Source organism: Eleginops maclovinus, chromosome 24 (assembly GCF_036324505.1).
Source record: "Eleginops maclovinus isolate JMC-PN-2008 ecotype Puerto Natales chromosome 24, JC_Emac_rtc_rv5, whole genome shotgun sequence".
Classification (NCBI taxonomy): domain Eukaryota; kingdom Metazoa; phylum Chordata; class Actinopteri; order Perciformes; family Eleginopidae; genus Eleginops; species Eleginops maclovinus.
In genome coordinates this window covers 6,615,708-6,629,937 of record NC_086372.1, presented here as the reverse complement: position 1 = coordinate 6,629,937, position 14,230 = coordinate 6,615,708, and positions in this window count along the sequence as shown.

The following is a 14,230-nucleotide window of genomic DNA, read 5'->3' as shown; positions in this document are numbered from 1 at the left end:
GACAGTGTTAAAATTGTGCTTCAGCTTCTGCTTGTGTCAGCATCTGCTGCCTGAAAAAGGCATATATAACTGGACACTGAGATTTTCCCTGGGAATGCGACGGTGTAACAGTTGTTTACGACTTCACTGGACTTGTATTTTTGTCCCCCAACAAATAAAAATCTATCATGTCTCCATTCTGCTCCGTCAAACATTCACACGTATGATTCCTCGTATTTCAACCCCAGTTGAGAGTGTCACATTGCTCGCTGTTACCAACTAAATGCTCAAGCCAAGAGGGTGACATGTCATGCTCTGCTCTGACTGACAACATGCCAGCAGAGGAGCTGGAATAAATCACATGCACACTCACAGCCAGAGAGTCAAAGAGTGGCTCAGTTTCCCGCTGCCATGCTGCTTTACGGTGCGTTATCCTGCACCTGCACTGACAAGAAGGGACAGATCGACCAGCAGCATGTCGAAAAGAGTCATATACGGAACTGCTCCCATAGCATACTGTCGAATGTCACGCTGCTATGGCAGTGCTTTTTGCTCAGGGCGCGTGCAGACAAAACCACAGATAGGACAACAGCCTGCAGACATTACATCTCTGACAGGAACAAAGTGTAAAAAATGAATGCATAGTCAGTCTCCCTGTTCCAAACGGTGCCACCTATATGTCACAGTGGGGAGAGAGTGTAGCGGGATGTGGGTGGTGTAAGGGGAGGAAGCTCGAGGGTGTTACAAAAAGAAGACGTAGCTACAAAGTCAAACCGAGGAGACTGCCAGCGTTTGCCTGGTCATTGTATACATGTGGGAGGACGCAATGCTTTTATATCATTGTTTTTGTGGGAAAATGTGACAGTGATGGATGGGTGTGTTGGAGCAGTGCTTTCAGAGTTCCAGCCTTCACTTTTAGATAATAATTTCTCCAAGTATCAAGGCTAAATAACAGCAAAACAAAATAGAGGTATTTGTTAGGCTGTCATCATATGAACAACAAGACGCAGCCCACTCATTCATTTCAATGAGGCACTGTGGCACATCAAAAAGTATAAATAAAATAGAAAATGTCATCCATGTGCAAGTGTGCATTCCTGGTGGCTAAATTCGCAACCTTTTGCTGTTGGAAGTAGGATGTAATGGCGTCTGGTAAAAAGGAAACAGAATTCACAAGCTTTGCATACTGTATAGATATGGGGGAAATGTTCAAATTCACTGCTGCCAGAACTTTTGTTTTGCCTAGGGGGAGACAGTAAAAGAAATGGATCATGCACGGTTATCCCCTGGCAACTCTGCAAACATGGAAGAACTACTGTATATTCATGTGCAGTGGATGCTCTGGAAAGCATGGCACAGGATTCAATGCATGTGTACTCCTTAACAAACCTCAATGGACACACGGTATTATATTTACAGAAAAGTAAACTCCATTGTGAGATTAAGCATGTATGTGCAAAAAGAAACATGTGGAACAAATGTAGGACTGACTGCAGGAGTGGGTGTTAGCGTGACGGGCTACATGACAGGGACAGACGTGGATAAAAATTGGTCACATAGTCCGAAAACGAAACGCGGCACATGTCTCTTCTTGGCAGCAGATCAAACGTGGGAGGACTGTAATCCCGCGCGGAGTCACCGAGAAGAGAAAAAACAGTGGAATCTCTTGACAGCAGAGGAAAGGCAGAAAACAAAGAGAGGGATGGAGAACTGGCGTGAAACAAGCGCTTCCAGGCTCGTGGTTTCAGATAGGGGGTAAAACATAGAAATCTGACTCAAAACAGAGGGAATTATTTAAAGGATAATACAGATGGAGCAGGGGGAATGAAGCTGAGGGAGGGCAAAGGATAATGGGGGAAAGAGGACAGAAACACACGGGGTGCATAGGGAACAGCAAGAAGCTTACCGTAGGTTATTAGCATAAAAGTGCCCTTAAGCAAGTTTGGGCTTTTCTGGAGCTGCTGGAGCACTGTCCAGAAGCTCAAGGCTGCGGTTGTGTTGGGCAGCCAAAAGGTAACTGACTCACCTCTTCTCCCCGCGGCTAAGGCTGTAAATAAAAAATACACTCACAGCTGCGGTATGCATCTCCAGTCACGACGGTAGTTCATCACTGTATGTGTTTCTTGGACCTCAGCCTTGGATAAGCTGTTTGAAGAGAGTCTGGTCTGGAACATAAAAGCAAGGCTGAAAGCAAGAGTATCAGTGTGGCAACAAAAAACATTTCAGAAACGCTCCGTTAGCTTGTCCTTGAACTTCAACGTGAGTTTTTAATTACAGCTTTAATTGTTTATTTATTAAATGTGTAAATCTGTAGAAACACAATGTGATAAGATTTTATCAACAAACAATTATGATAAATAATACAGAATTTTCTCACCAAGGGTATCACACAGCAACAGCCCCTTTTCATGCATGTTGCAGCTGTCGTGGAAGTCTCTAGGATCCATGTTGCTCAAGGACCATTTTATGCATGACATGAATGTTATGTGGGCTGAAACAGTCTTTGATAAAACCTTCTCTTCTTGCTTCAATCCCAACTTCGTTAGAACATCTTTTCATGGTGTAGGAAAGCGTTGAAGGTATGGTTTGTATGTGGTTGGGTGGGGACAGGATAGAGACAGAACATAATGGCACTGCAAGGTTTTGAATACTTAACATGTGTTTGGCCGAGTGGATAAAGTGTATTCAGGACAAGGATAATGTGTGTATGTACACTGTTTATGTTTGATTATGTTGGTCTTAGGTATCATTGTTAAAAGAACACCAAGGATTTGAGAGACTTATTGCAAGGAAGAACATAATCATATTCTCCTTTGAGTAAACAACATGTTTAAGCAAAAGACGTCCTGTAAATCTATATCTGTCGAGTAAACAAAACAAAAAAACATACCACATCCTTTGTACTATTTGTAGGAGTGACACATCTTACTGACACATCTAAATGCCAAGGGTGTACATGTGTGTAAGTTATTTCACCGGGACCAGATAGATGTGTTTAAATGATATATGTGACATTTCCCCAAGGAGACCCGTTTTAAAAGAGTAATCCATTTTTTTGTCACAAACCACTGAGACCAAACACAATGAAAAGCACTCAATCATTGTCTTTCACCTTAATTAAGCCATCCATCACTGGCTGTCTGGTGTGAGGGAATAGTCCGGAGCAGAGGCATGAGGAGACAGTGGGAGTAAACTCCCACCAAGCGCTCTAATGTGGGCATCATTAAAAGTAAAACAAACCTTTCGGAGATGCTTTCTTTCCGTGAAATTCCTTGGGAGTGTTTGTCCTGCGTGCCCAGAGGTGTGTGTAAGACTGACAAACAGCCCGACGGGGACCTGTACCAACGAGCAGACAATCAAATAGAAAGGAAGCTGGGTTTGGCTGCCACTGTAGACGACTGGTGTATCACTCGTTTGCCCCAACCTGTTTATTTCCCTGTCAATCACACGGTAGAAGCTGCTTATGTAGGTGGAGGGCCTCCAGCAGGGATGGTATACACCGAGACGTCTCTTTGTGGACACAAATGTCAAACATACATGGACAGGCCTAGAGAGGGGGATATGTGCACACACACACACACACACACACACTTAGTAGTAGTGAAACTCCTCAGACTGCATCATGTTTTCCCAGAAGAGACAGTCTTCAATGCCTGTCAGTGATCTGATAAAAGTCAACCAGAATAGATTTCGCCGATTTAGGTCTCAGTTCTTATAAATCACTGTTTCCACATTCAGTCCGTATCCCTCACCATGTTGAAACATGTCAATCGTTATTACTTCAACGAACCCAGGCTAGGCACGGCATTGCGTTGACTCAAAAACATACATTCCATCTATTTCATCAGTTTAATCCTTTGCATATTTACCGTTTACCCCTATTAGGTTTTACTTTTGTTAGGCCTCTCTATTTGGACTCAGGCTGCTATAATGCCATGCATATGACTAAGCTCTGCTGCTGTATGAACTGAAGTAAATACATTTATTCTCTTGCATTTTACTAAGGCTTCCTTACTTAGCAATCATTCCTTATGGTCGTAAGCTTTAAAGGTCATAGCTTTTCCACTTTCCAGTGTAATCAAGTATGCAGGTAATTAGCTTAATATATGGACTTCTGCTTTCCTACATGTTTTAAGCCCATCAAAAATGCAGTAAAACACATTTTTAAGTCACCAATGTGTGAATAAATAAGTGTAAACGTTTATAAGCGAGAGTGTTTGATTTGACTAACCATTTATAAAGCTATTAGATGCAATTTTGCAGAAACTGGAGCAGTTTATTGTTCATTCTCTTCCCGAGAGACCCCAAACTCTATTAAAAATAACAATTTGCTTGTTTTGTTGCCATGCTAAACATTCTATACTACCTCCAATTCTTGATTTCCCTTCTGAGTTTCGCTGCTTTATGGGCGGGGAGTCATATGCAAACCCATGACCGTATTAACCGAGCCCAGTGTTCACTAGCCACCAGAGTGAGATTATACCGGCCCGGCTCTCTTGCTTTTTAAAGCACAGCACTTACGGGATGATCTGGAACAGCGAGCCTGTGTACGCACTGATCCGCAGATAATATGGGAGGTAGATGTTAGGGGGTAAAGGTCATTCGTTATCAATTTGTTATCCTGTAAGTAACACCATTGGGGGTGTGTTCAGGCACGTAGCAGCGGGTCCTCCTGTCTGTCTCTCTTCCGTACACACTCCCACACACAGTCTACACAGCAAACCTAAAGATGTAGATCTTTACAAGTGAGGGAACACCCACTTAAAGTCATAACAGATTTAAGGGTTTTTGAACACTGAATGACATGTATTACACAAATTTTGATGGAAGATTGGTTTCCTTTCCCTTAGGGTTCATTAAAATCCAATAGTTTGGTGGTAAACCAAAGGCTAATATTCAACACATTTCAATTGGGATGTTTCAATGTTGGCCACTCTTGGACAGCAAACCACTTGAGGGATTGAATGCATGATCTTGCGGTTTAGATGTTCTAACCATAAGCCAGCAGTGCAGACATAACACCAGGGGACTGAGCCTTTGAGAACCAGCATTGGACATAAAAGACCCTCCTAAAGTGAGACTTGACTTCTGATTTATTCCAAACAGTTGCCAGTGTTTTGCAGAAGGAGATTAAAACAAACTCTGACTGTGTGACTGTACGGTTCAGAAACTATTCTTGAACAATGCAACCCAGTTTATCAGGAGATAATCCATTTTCTGTTATGTTTGTGAATATACTTTTTTCATTAATATTCAGCACAAATACTTAAAGCAGGGTCAAGGTATAATTGAGATTTCTCTTGAGCATACAATTACTATGCTTTGCCTCAAAGCTGGCTCACCACTCTGAAGCGTCCACTTGTTTTGATCAGTATTCAGTTTGTTAGTAGATATGAATATGAGGCCTTTGTCGAGTGTTGCCCCCTAAATTACCTCAATGCCACCAATTCAGTCGTCCTGAACTCAGAAGATTTGCATGAAATTACTCCACAGACGGATACGGGATTGTCTCTGACAATAGAGGCTATTGGACCAATGCTTCTAAGGAGATATTTGATAATCTGGCACCAGTTATCATCGCTGGATACATCACCATGGAGATATAAGCCTGAGTGGGAATGATTGAACCCGTCCATTGTCTCCTACTGAGCCGGGGCCAAGGCTTTACTTGATTCTATATTCAGAAATAGACCGAAAAGGAGTAGATGAATTTCTCCGAACACGTGTAGAGATAATTAACCCTTATACAGCACGTTCATATCAATGACAGCTAAATCTTCAGCTGCACTGGGAAAGAGGGCTTTACACATGAGGTTAGACCTATCTCTGATCAACACTGACTTTCTGAAACAGACCATATTGTCCAGGTTCTGTATTGCATGTCCACACCCAGCATCTCCGTGTCCAAATCAGAGGCACTTTCCGGTGAGTGGTTATGCCATTTCAATGACCATGCTCGACTAGGCGCAAATGGGGAAAGGAAGTTGGAAATGTCTCTATGTTTTTTGCCTGAAGCCTCTTCCGCCAACAGGGAGCACAGGAGTAATGGTCTGTGACGTAAAAGAAGTGACTCAAGGTCCACAGATGTACCTGCAGAGGTAACGCTGATAGGGGAAGTGGGGGGGCTTTCTCAAGTCCTTTGACATTCCTGTCATTTTAGATGAACATCTCTGGATTATCACTTGGACTCTTGTGTAGTCCAACCGGGCACTGGACAAAATGAGTCTGGAGTTGAGTGACACCTGGTCTAATTAACTGTGACTTAATCACATTTGCATATGTTAATAGAAGGTACGATAGACCTGCAGTACATGCCGCCAAACATCACTCTGTAATGTCCTTATTTGAAGATATATAAGCCTGGAGGACATTTCTGATGCATAGTCACCCACACACTGTGTTTTAATTATGCCTTATTTCTTGTATTTGAAAATTCATTTTATATTGTTTCAGGTTTAGCAAGCGGGCAATTTCACACACGGTGCTGACAGGTCGTAGGGAGGACTGCTGCATACACAATAAAAAAAGTTGTATAAAGTACTTTGTTGCTTTGTCTGATAGTAAAATGAATTCATAGTTTGGCTGAGGGCTACAATTTTGTCCTTTTAATTCTCATTAAGTGATTAAAAAATAATTGAATAAACTATGAAGGAATTACAAAAGTCTTTATGTGTATACACTCAGTTAATGAGGTACAACTAATGCTGTATTTCTTAATAATTTACTTTAAAACATCTTATTGCAAACAAGCGAAATTGATGGTCGCCAACAAAAACATACACTTTAAATTGAAGACCAAGCCGTGGGACAAATCTAAAGAACACCTGTGTTTAACAATATGAGCATATGGGATCGTTTTACGTACAACCTTCATTACGGCAGGGTTAATTTAAGCGAGGCTTACTTCACAAACAGACAACAGATTTTATTTTATCGAAATAAGACAAGGTGTATCCAGGCATGTAGGCATAATACCAACCACTGGCAAAATTCCATCAGTTCTGCAACCGCAGTACTTTTCAGAAGTTAAAATCACAACAGTAATTATGCCAGCGCCTGCATCCCCCACCCCCCCCCCCTATCTATTCTCTCTCAGTCTCAAGAGATACAGCTCATCGTTTCCCCTGAGGATTAAATCTATCTCCTATAGTCTCTGGAGCAGAAAAAAGTAACAACAGGCGGAATGTTGTTTGAATTAAACTTCTAATCCGCCACTTTAAGGGTGCGATTCATTCTGCAGGCAAGCAGTTCAAGTAAATAAACCGCCTCAATAATTCAGGGAAGTTCCACATAAAGAGGATGGAGTGTATATGATTTAGATCTTGCGCAACATGCTCTTAGGATGTGGCTGCAGCCATCTTTAATGAGTTTGCGCCTTATCATCACTCCCAAGAGAAAGCAAATCAATCACTTCCGTTGCATAGTGATGGCTGAAGGAGGGGGCTGGCCACGGTGAGCGAGACGGAGAGGATGTGACACGAGAGGAAGCTCGTCGGTCCACAGCGCGTTGTTTACCACAACAGCTCCCCTGCCAAGGATTTTCCTGAAGGGACACTTGTTTTAATAAAAACGGGTCCCATATTAAATTCTAATCCATTAGCGTTGCTGCCAGGCTCTGGCAATGCTTTGTCAAAGCATCGGAATAGATAAATGCTCCTTCATTATCACATCAGGGGCTTTCTCACGCCATGTTGGAATTCACTGCACACCTTTCCTGAGAACAATGCAGCTGTTTGTTATGCCAATTTATTGCTTATAAGGTTGTGTCAAGGACATTTCCACCATATGGGCCTTTATAGTTATGAGCTTATTTGACGTCTCGTATCAATCATGTCTTGCCTGTACGACTTTTTTTTATTTTTAGAATGAGCGTGATATAAATATAGTCAAGGATTATGTGGAAGCTCTCGTCATGATGAATGTGACAGCCACAGGCTCTCGTTTCATTAATTGCAGGTCAGAACCCCCATTTTGAGACAGACTTGATAACTGCAGGAGTGACTGCTCATTAGTCACCAGATTGTATTTTCACTGTCCCTGCATTTTATTAGGCTATACGTTACATAAGAATAAGTAGTAGAAGAAATGGCTTTCTTCTCCCCTGCAGGCAGATGACCATCCAAAGTGTTTTTTTAGGAGTTCAGTGTGATGAGCAGGGATGAAGAGCAGGACATCAATAACAGGAACTGGCGGTGGAGTGGATAATTATCCTTAAATAGGAACAAAGGATCAATAGCACCCATTTGCCAAGAGTTTGTTCATGGGGAAAACAGGTTCAGGTCTCCAGTTCAGGACCGTCAGCTTGTACGGGTGACATGAGGACAGCGGGGAGTCATCTATCAGGCCGGACTCAGGCTGAGAGAATACTGTAATGGAAGTTTAGGGCTTTCACTGATGCAGTGTCACTCCCTCCCTAAGAAAAGTTTTAAAGAGTTATGTAGCACAAATGAAGGATAGCGGTGGTGAAATCACTCCCTACGTTGTACCTTCTCCCCCTACAGTACATAAAGACAATCACATTTCTTAAGCTTTTAGATTATGTTGGATATTGAATATCTTTGGGGAGCAGTTGGCAGTTATTTTTCTATATCTTATGTGATCCACATCATACCTGACATGATATAAACTGTCCTGACAAGATAAATCCTGACCATCTGCTACTGGAGGCAGGTTAAAACAAATGCCATGAATGATTTAGACACAGTACGTTACCCAGGTCTGTCTTCTTCGGAATAAAAATAAAATAAAGGCTGTTGAATGTCATCTGGAATGGTTGACTTACAACGGAGTGAGACGTTTGTATTTATTGTCAATAATAGTGTTGTTTTCCTATTATTTCCTCACTTTCAATTAGTAGTGGGCTGAAAATGACCCATTTGGATTTCCACAGGAACCTTTTGATCTGTTATCTCTGTCAGATGTATACGGTACTATTTATAAACTGTAGCTGTCAAAAACAATGATCCTAATTAAAGCTAAGTGACAAGATGTATAATGCCATGTAGATTGACAGTTTAGCTACGTCAAAAGCCTATAGAAATGATACAAATCCAAGTAAGTATTTAATATCATACCATAAATCCATTGTATCTTAAACTACTCTGGTTACTTTTGAACACATTTTGGATTGCTATTGAAAGCATGTTTTAAACTCCCCTATACTCTTTTGTTTTCCTATTGTGATGCCAATATTATATAACACAACTTGAGTTACTTCTCTTCCAAAGCATTCTGGGCATGAACAACAAGGGCAAAGGTATTGGGAACAGGCTGCAGATCACGAGGCAGTATTAGATTTGTCGGTTTTGGCTTGACGATTCTTGGCAGTGCATGCGAACAACAACTGCTGTGCCCTTGAGCAAAGAGTTCCCATCACTGCCTGTGTGGTTGAACTGGGAAACTGGGAATGCAAGGGGTTGTTTGTCGGGAAATCAGAGACACATTTAGAAAATAAACATGTGGAAGGAAAGTTAAACGGTTGATTCCTAACAAAGAAACTAAATAAATATTTTCTTCAATTATTCCCGATGGATCTCAGCAGCCAACAGTGACCTTTTGTTGTCCCAAATGAAAAGGCTTTAAGGTAGAGGGTGATGAGTTCCATTGATGAGCTTCAAAACGGCCTTAAAATGCCTCTCTTGTTATGATATTTCTCTCTAAGTGAGCTCCGAATGAAATCAAAAGTCTGCGAGATAACACTCCAGCTATCATGGCTTCTGTGTTTATAGAGCCTGCCTGACTTTAATTATTAAGTAAATCTCAGAGGCACAAGTTGATTATTTGAATTTTCACATTAAGTTGGAACCTCCAGGGACCAGATTTCCGCAGCATTTGAATCAGACCATCTTTTCACATCAGGTTTTTTTCATTTTAAAGCCATTACCAGGTTTTAGAAACACACAAATGGATGTTCAAAGCACACAAGTATGTAATTACCTTTCCATGAATTATTAATATCATCACAAAGTGACAGAATAACTGCAAGTTATTCAGCTAAGCACTTTGGGGGTTATTTTTACATAGTGGAAAGAGGATTGCGCTGTTGATAGTTAATTAAAAAATATCTGTAATTTACGATAAACTGTTTTGTGTACACTTAGCGGACAAGTGTACATATTTATAACAGTTTAGCAAAGTTAAAGGTGTTTAATTGCATTCTCTTCCTTTAAAGCTGTTATCTAATAAGCCAAAATGGTTGTGTGTTTGTTGTACATGGCCAAAATGAATTGTTGGGATTGAAATGAGTCTACTTTGTCTTCTGTTTGTGTGCGTGCTTCCTTCTTACCTTTGGGTGTTTCTCACTGCTTTTAATTTCCCTGTTGTCCTGTTTTTATTATTTGCTTCACCCTAACTTTGACTGAAATATAGCTCCAGCTCCATTTTAAATTGGATCCTTTACAGAGCACAAAGGTCATGCGCTGTAATCATTGCATTAGAAACCGTCCATCTGTAAACCGGCCAATCGTGGAGCCATAACCGGTCAGCAGAAAGAGGAGGAGTAATTTAGGTTTACTTTAGTTATGCACTTCCTTTGTTAAAATTTAAATGCATATTCTAGCAGTATGAACACCTGTGGATAATGCCAAATCATGTGTGGCCCTTATCTCTCTGGTACTAGCATGTTGCTGCTTGTGCCGACAGAGTCCTTTCGCATTTGCTAGCATCAGAGGCAGTATAAAAATGAAAATGTCAGCCTCAAGAGCGAAAATGGACCGAGCTTTTACTGCCGGCCAATTAAATCCCTCTTTATTTTCTGCAGAGGATTTTTTTTTTTTTATGTGGAAAAAGTCCCTTCTAAGGTTATATCTACAGAAGGGGAAATTGTTTGCACCCGTGGAATGCATTTTTACCACAGGTCACTGTGTAAACCAAATGATATTGCCTTTCAGGACATTTTCCATATCATTCAGTTGCAAAGTACCATGCGCAAAACGCTTCACAGTGCCCTTGAAAACGTCTCTCACAAAATGAAAATGTACTGAGCGCAATCTCATTGCCGTTTCCAGTTGGTTAGATTGATTCCTCTCTGCTAATGGTTTAATTTTGGCATAATTCAATAACCACATTCTCCCATGGTACCTTACACATTTATATGGAGTCTATAATAATGTCTTGGCAGCTAGATGAGTTGGGGAGTCTCTGGTGGTTTAATTTAGTGCTAATTCCTCCTGTTAACACACTTTAATGTGGCAAATGAGATACACGGTGTTCCTACTGTTTGCAGCGCCCCTTGCTTTGGACCAGGTGTGTAAAGAGAGTGGCCGCTTGGGGATTTCAGGGGGGGAAAAGGCACGGTTAATGTATATCTGTGGATTTGTTGGGTAAAACCGGAGGTTAAGTGCTATGATTTGTGAAAAACGGTTGAGAATTCATCAAAACAGGTTGGTGTAAGAATGGGAAGCAGAAGCAGGGCCAAAAAGACTGAGGATGTGAAATAAATACGATTGTTTATAAGAGTAAATTATGCTGCCAGGTTTTTGAAACAATATTGTGAAAAGGGAGAGGTCAAAGCAAAATGCCAGCATATTTTAAAAGTAGCAACATTTGAAATTATAGTCTAAAAATCTACAATTTCTAAGTGTATGATTTGGCAATTTTAACAGGTGAATGTCACTAAAGGAGGCAGAAGAAACAGAAAAGGTTCAGCACAAAAGGTCTTCATAATTGTCCCTGTTTTCATTATTAAAATACAGATTATGTATGCAGATGGTGCAGCAGTGTGTGTGGCTTGATGCCAGTATTGATACACTGTGCACAGATGTACGTGATACACAAGATTTAAAGATTTCCTGAGTGTGAAATGTACAATATTTCATGCACATCATGATTAAATGAATCATGACTGTTTGTTTTGAATCTCTCCATTCCACCCTTGTGCACTTCATTACACTAAACCTTAAATGTAGCCTACACACACACACACACACACACACACACTCATGGGTACAGCGCAGAGAACATCACAAGTAGCTGACGTCAACTATGCTGAGAGCCCCTCCACGGGAGCCTTTTTTTAACAAGCACACCCACACTCTGCCAACTTCAGCCCTGCTATTGTCCGTACACAAGCAAACTGTCGCTCAGTGCACTCTGGGGGGAGGACAGATGCAAAACAATAGTTTTCCCATCATGGCAAGTCCATTTTAAACAGTTAAACCAAGCACCGAAATCCATCCTTAAACCAAGTCTATGTTTCTGGAGCTAGAATAATTGTTGGAATGTCTTTTTTTCTCTGACAGTACTATTCAGTTGTACTTCCAATAGCCACATTAGTATGTCTCCCTCTCACAAGTGAGAAAATTAGTTTTTCTACCTCCCACCATTTCATTATCGGAGCGATCTCCCAGCACGCAGTCTAATTCCTTTAGCAAGGACCGCTTTCTGCAGACTCCCTCGCCAAAGCCGCTGTGATAGAAACAAAATGGGGACAGGAGAGAAAGGGAGCAGCAGAGATAGAGAAAAAAGAAAGCGAGCTAACGAGTGGAATTTTACAGTAAATCAGAAACCTGTTAATGTGTGCGCACGGACACACAAACGCGTGCACAAGCCACCCACATAGCTACACGCCTTATCTGGCTCTTTCAAACCATCAGTCGTAGAAACACGCACGCACACACACTTTGAGAGAAACCAATTTCACCAATAACAATAGGGCGTCTAATTGCGAACCAAACTCACACTATGTAAACACATTTTCTTTTTAAAGAGAAATCGAGTGGACCTGTAAGGCAAACAATATGTCAGGCAGTGTTTTAAACGGTGTTGGACGAGTAATTTAAAGAGCCTTTGCTGATGGGAGACATTTTGAAATGACAAAAGAGAGTCATATATAAATAAATGTGTCTGTTTGTATCAGAAATTGAGAATTGATTAATATAAATACACACTACTGGATTTTCAGCTGGCCCTAGCCCTCGACTACCTGGGTTAAGAGCCAAGGGCAGGCATTATCTGATCAAATATACATTGAAATGCATTATGGGAAGTGTAGAAGCCAGTCGTTTTGGAGCAAACCAGGAACTATATTTGCCTCACTTGTTGTTTGAATCTGTCTCATGATAGTTCAAACAACCTCCAAACTATAAAGACACATCCTTCCTCTCCTGTTCGTCCTTAATCCTGAAAGTGACGCTCCCCGACTCGACCTTGTTCCGCGCTTCATAATTTGCCGACAATAACCTGCAAACCATGCTTTTTTTTTCTTGCATTATCGACCCTATTTTGTCTCGCTCTGCCTGTGATATGATGACGCACATGAGGCCTGGTGGGACATGGCAGGATTCCAAAGCAGTCATAGACAGGAGCTCTGCTGCCTGCACGGGCTCTAGTTAAATGACTTGACACTCTGAAGGAAGCCATACATCAACCTGTTTTCTTTTTTTTGGGGGGGGGGAGGTGGAGCCGGGCGTCGCCAGGCTCGGCTTTGGAGTCAGTAATACTATGGTTGCCATTTATCAAACGACAGGGTTACTGCGGCTCCGGATCAACGGGTGCAGCCGCCATAAACAAACAAACAAAACGGGAGGCCTGATGAATATAACCAGGCTGCCCGGTGGGAACAGGAGTAAAGGAAGGGGGGGGGGGGGGGGGACGAAAAGACAGAAAAAGCATGGCAAAAAAATAAAGCATGACAGAACGCACTGTAGCGTCTCTCTATCTCTTTCCACCCACGGAGGCACTGACATAAAGATACCTCTCTGAATGCTTTGATCACACGCATGTGCTGCTGAGTATCCAACCACGTGCACATGTCTGCTTATCCTTTGATTTTTTTTTTTTTTAAGGTGGAAACAGCACTGTAAATAGAGTATTATACACATGACAGCCATAGCTCTCTGATGTTAATCATTTTGTATTCAGGATTTCCATCTCAACTTCATTATCTACAATTCAGATTGAACCGGGGGAGAAAGAAATGCTAACTGCAGGATAACAGGTTCTTGAAATTCCCATTATTTCCATTTAAGGGAGGAAATCAGCTACTTTGAGAGGGGAAGGGGCTCCTACTCTCACATAATGACATGCTATATTTGTAGTGTTGTACATAATACCATATTTAAAAGCAAGCAGAAGCTTTTTGTTGTGCTGGTTTTGAAACAAATGCTCGAAGATCAGCTGTTCTGATGATGTAGTTATTATCATGATTTATCTCGAGAAAGAAATGCATACAATTCATAAAAATGGGTAAAAAATGGATTTACAGGGTCAATATGTTTCAATATTTCATATAAAACATTCAGATTTTACCACA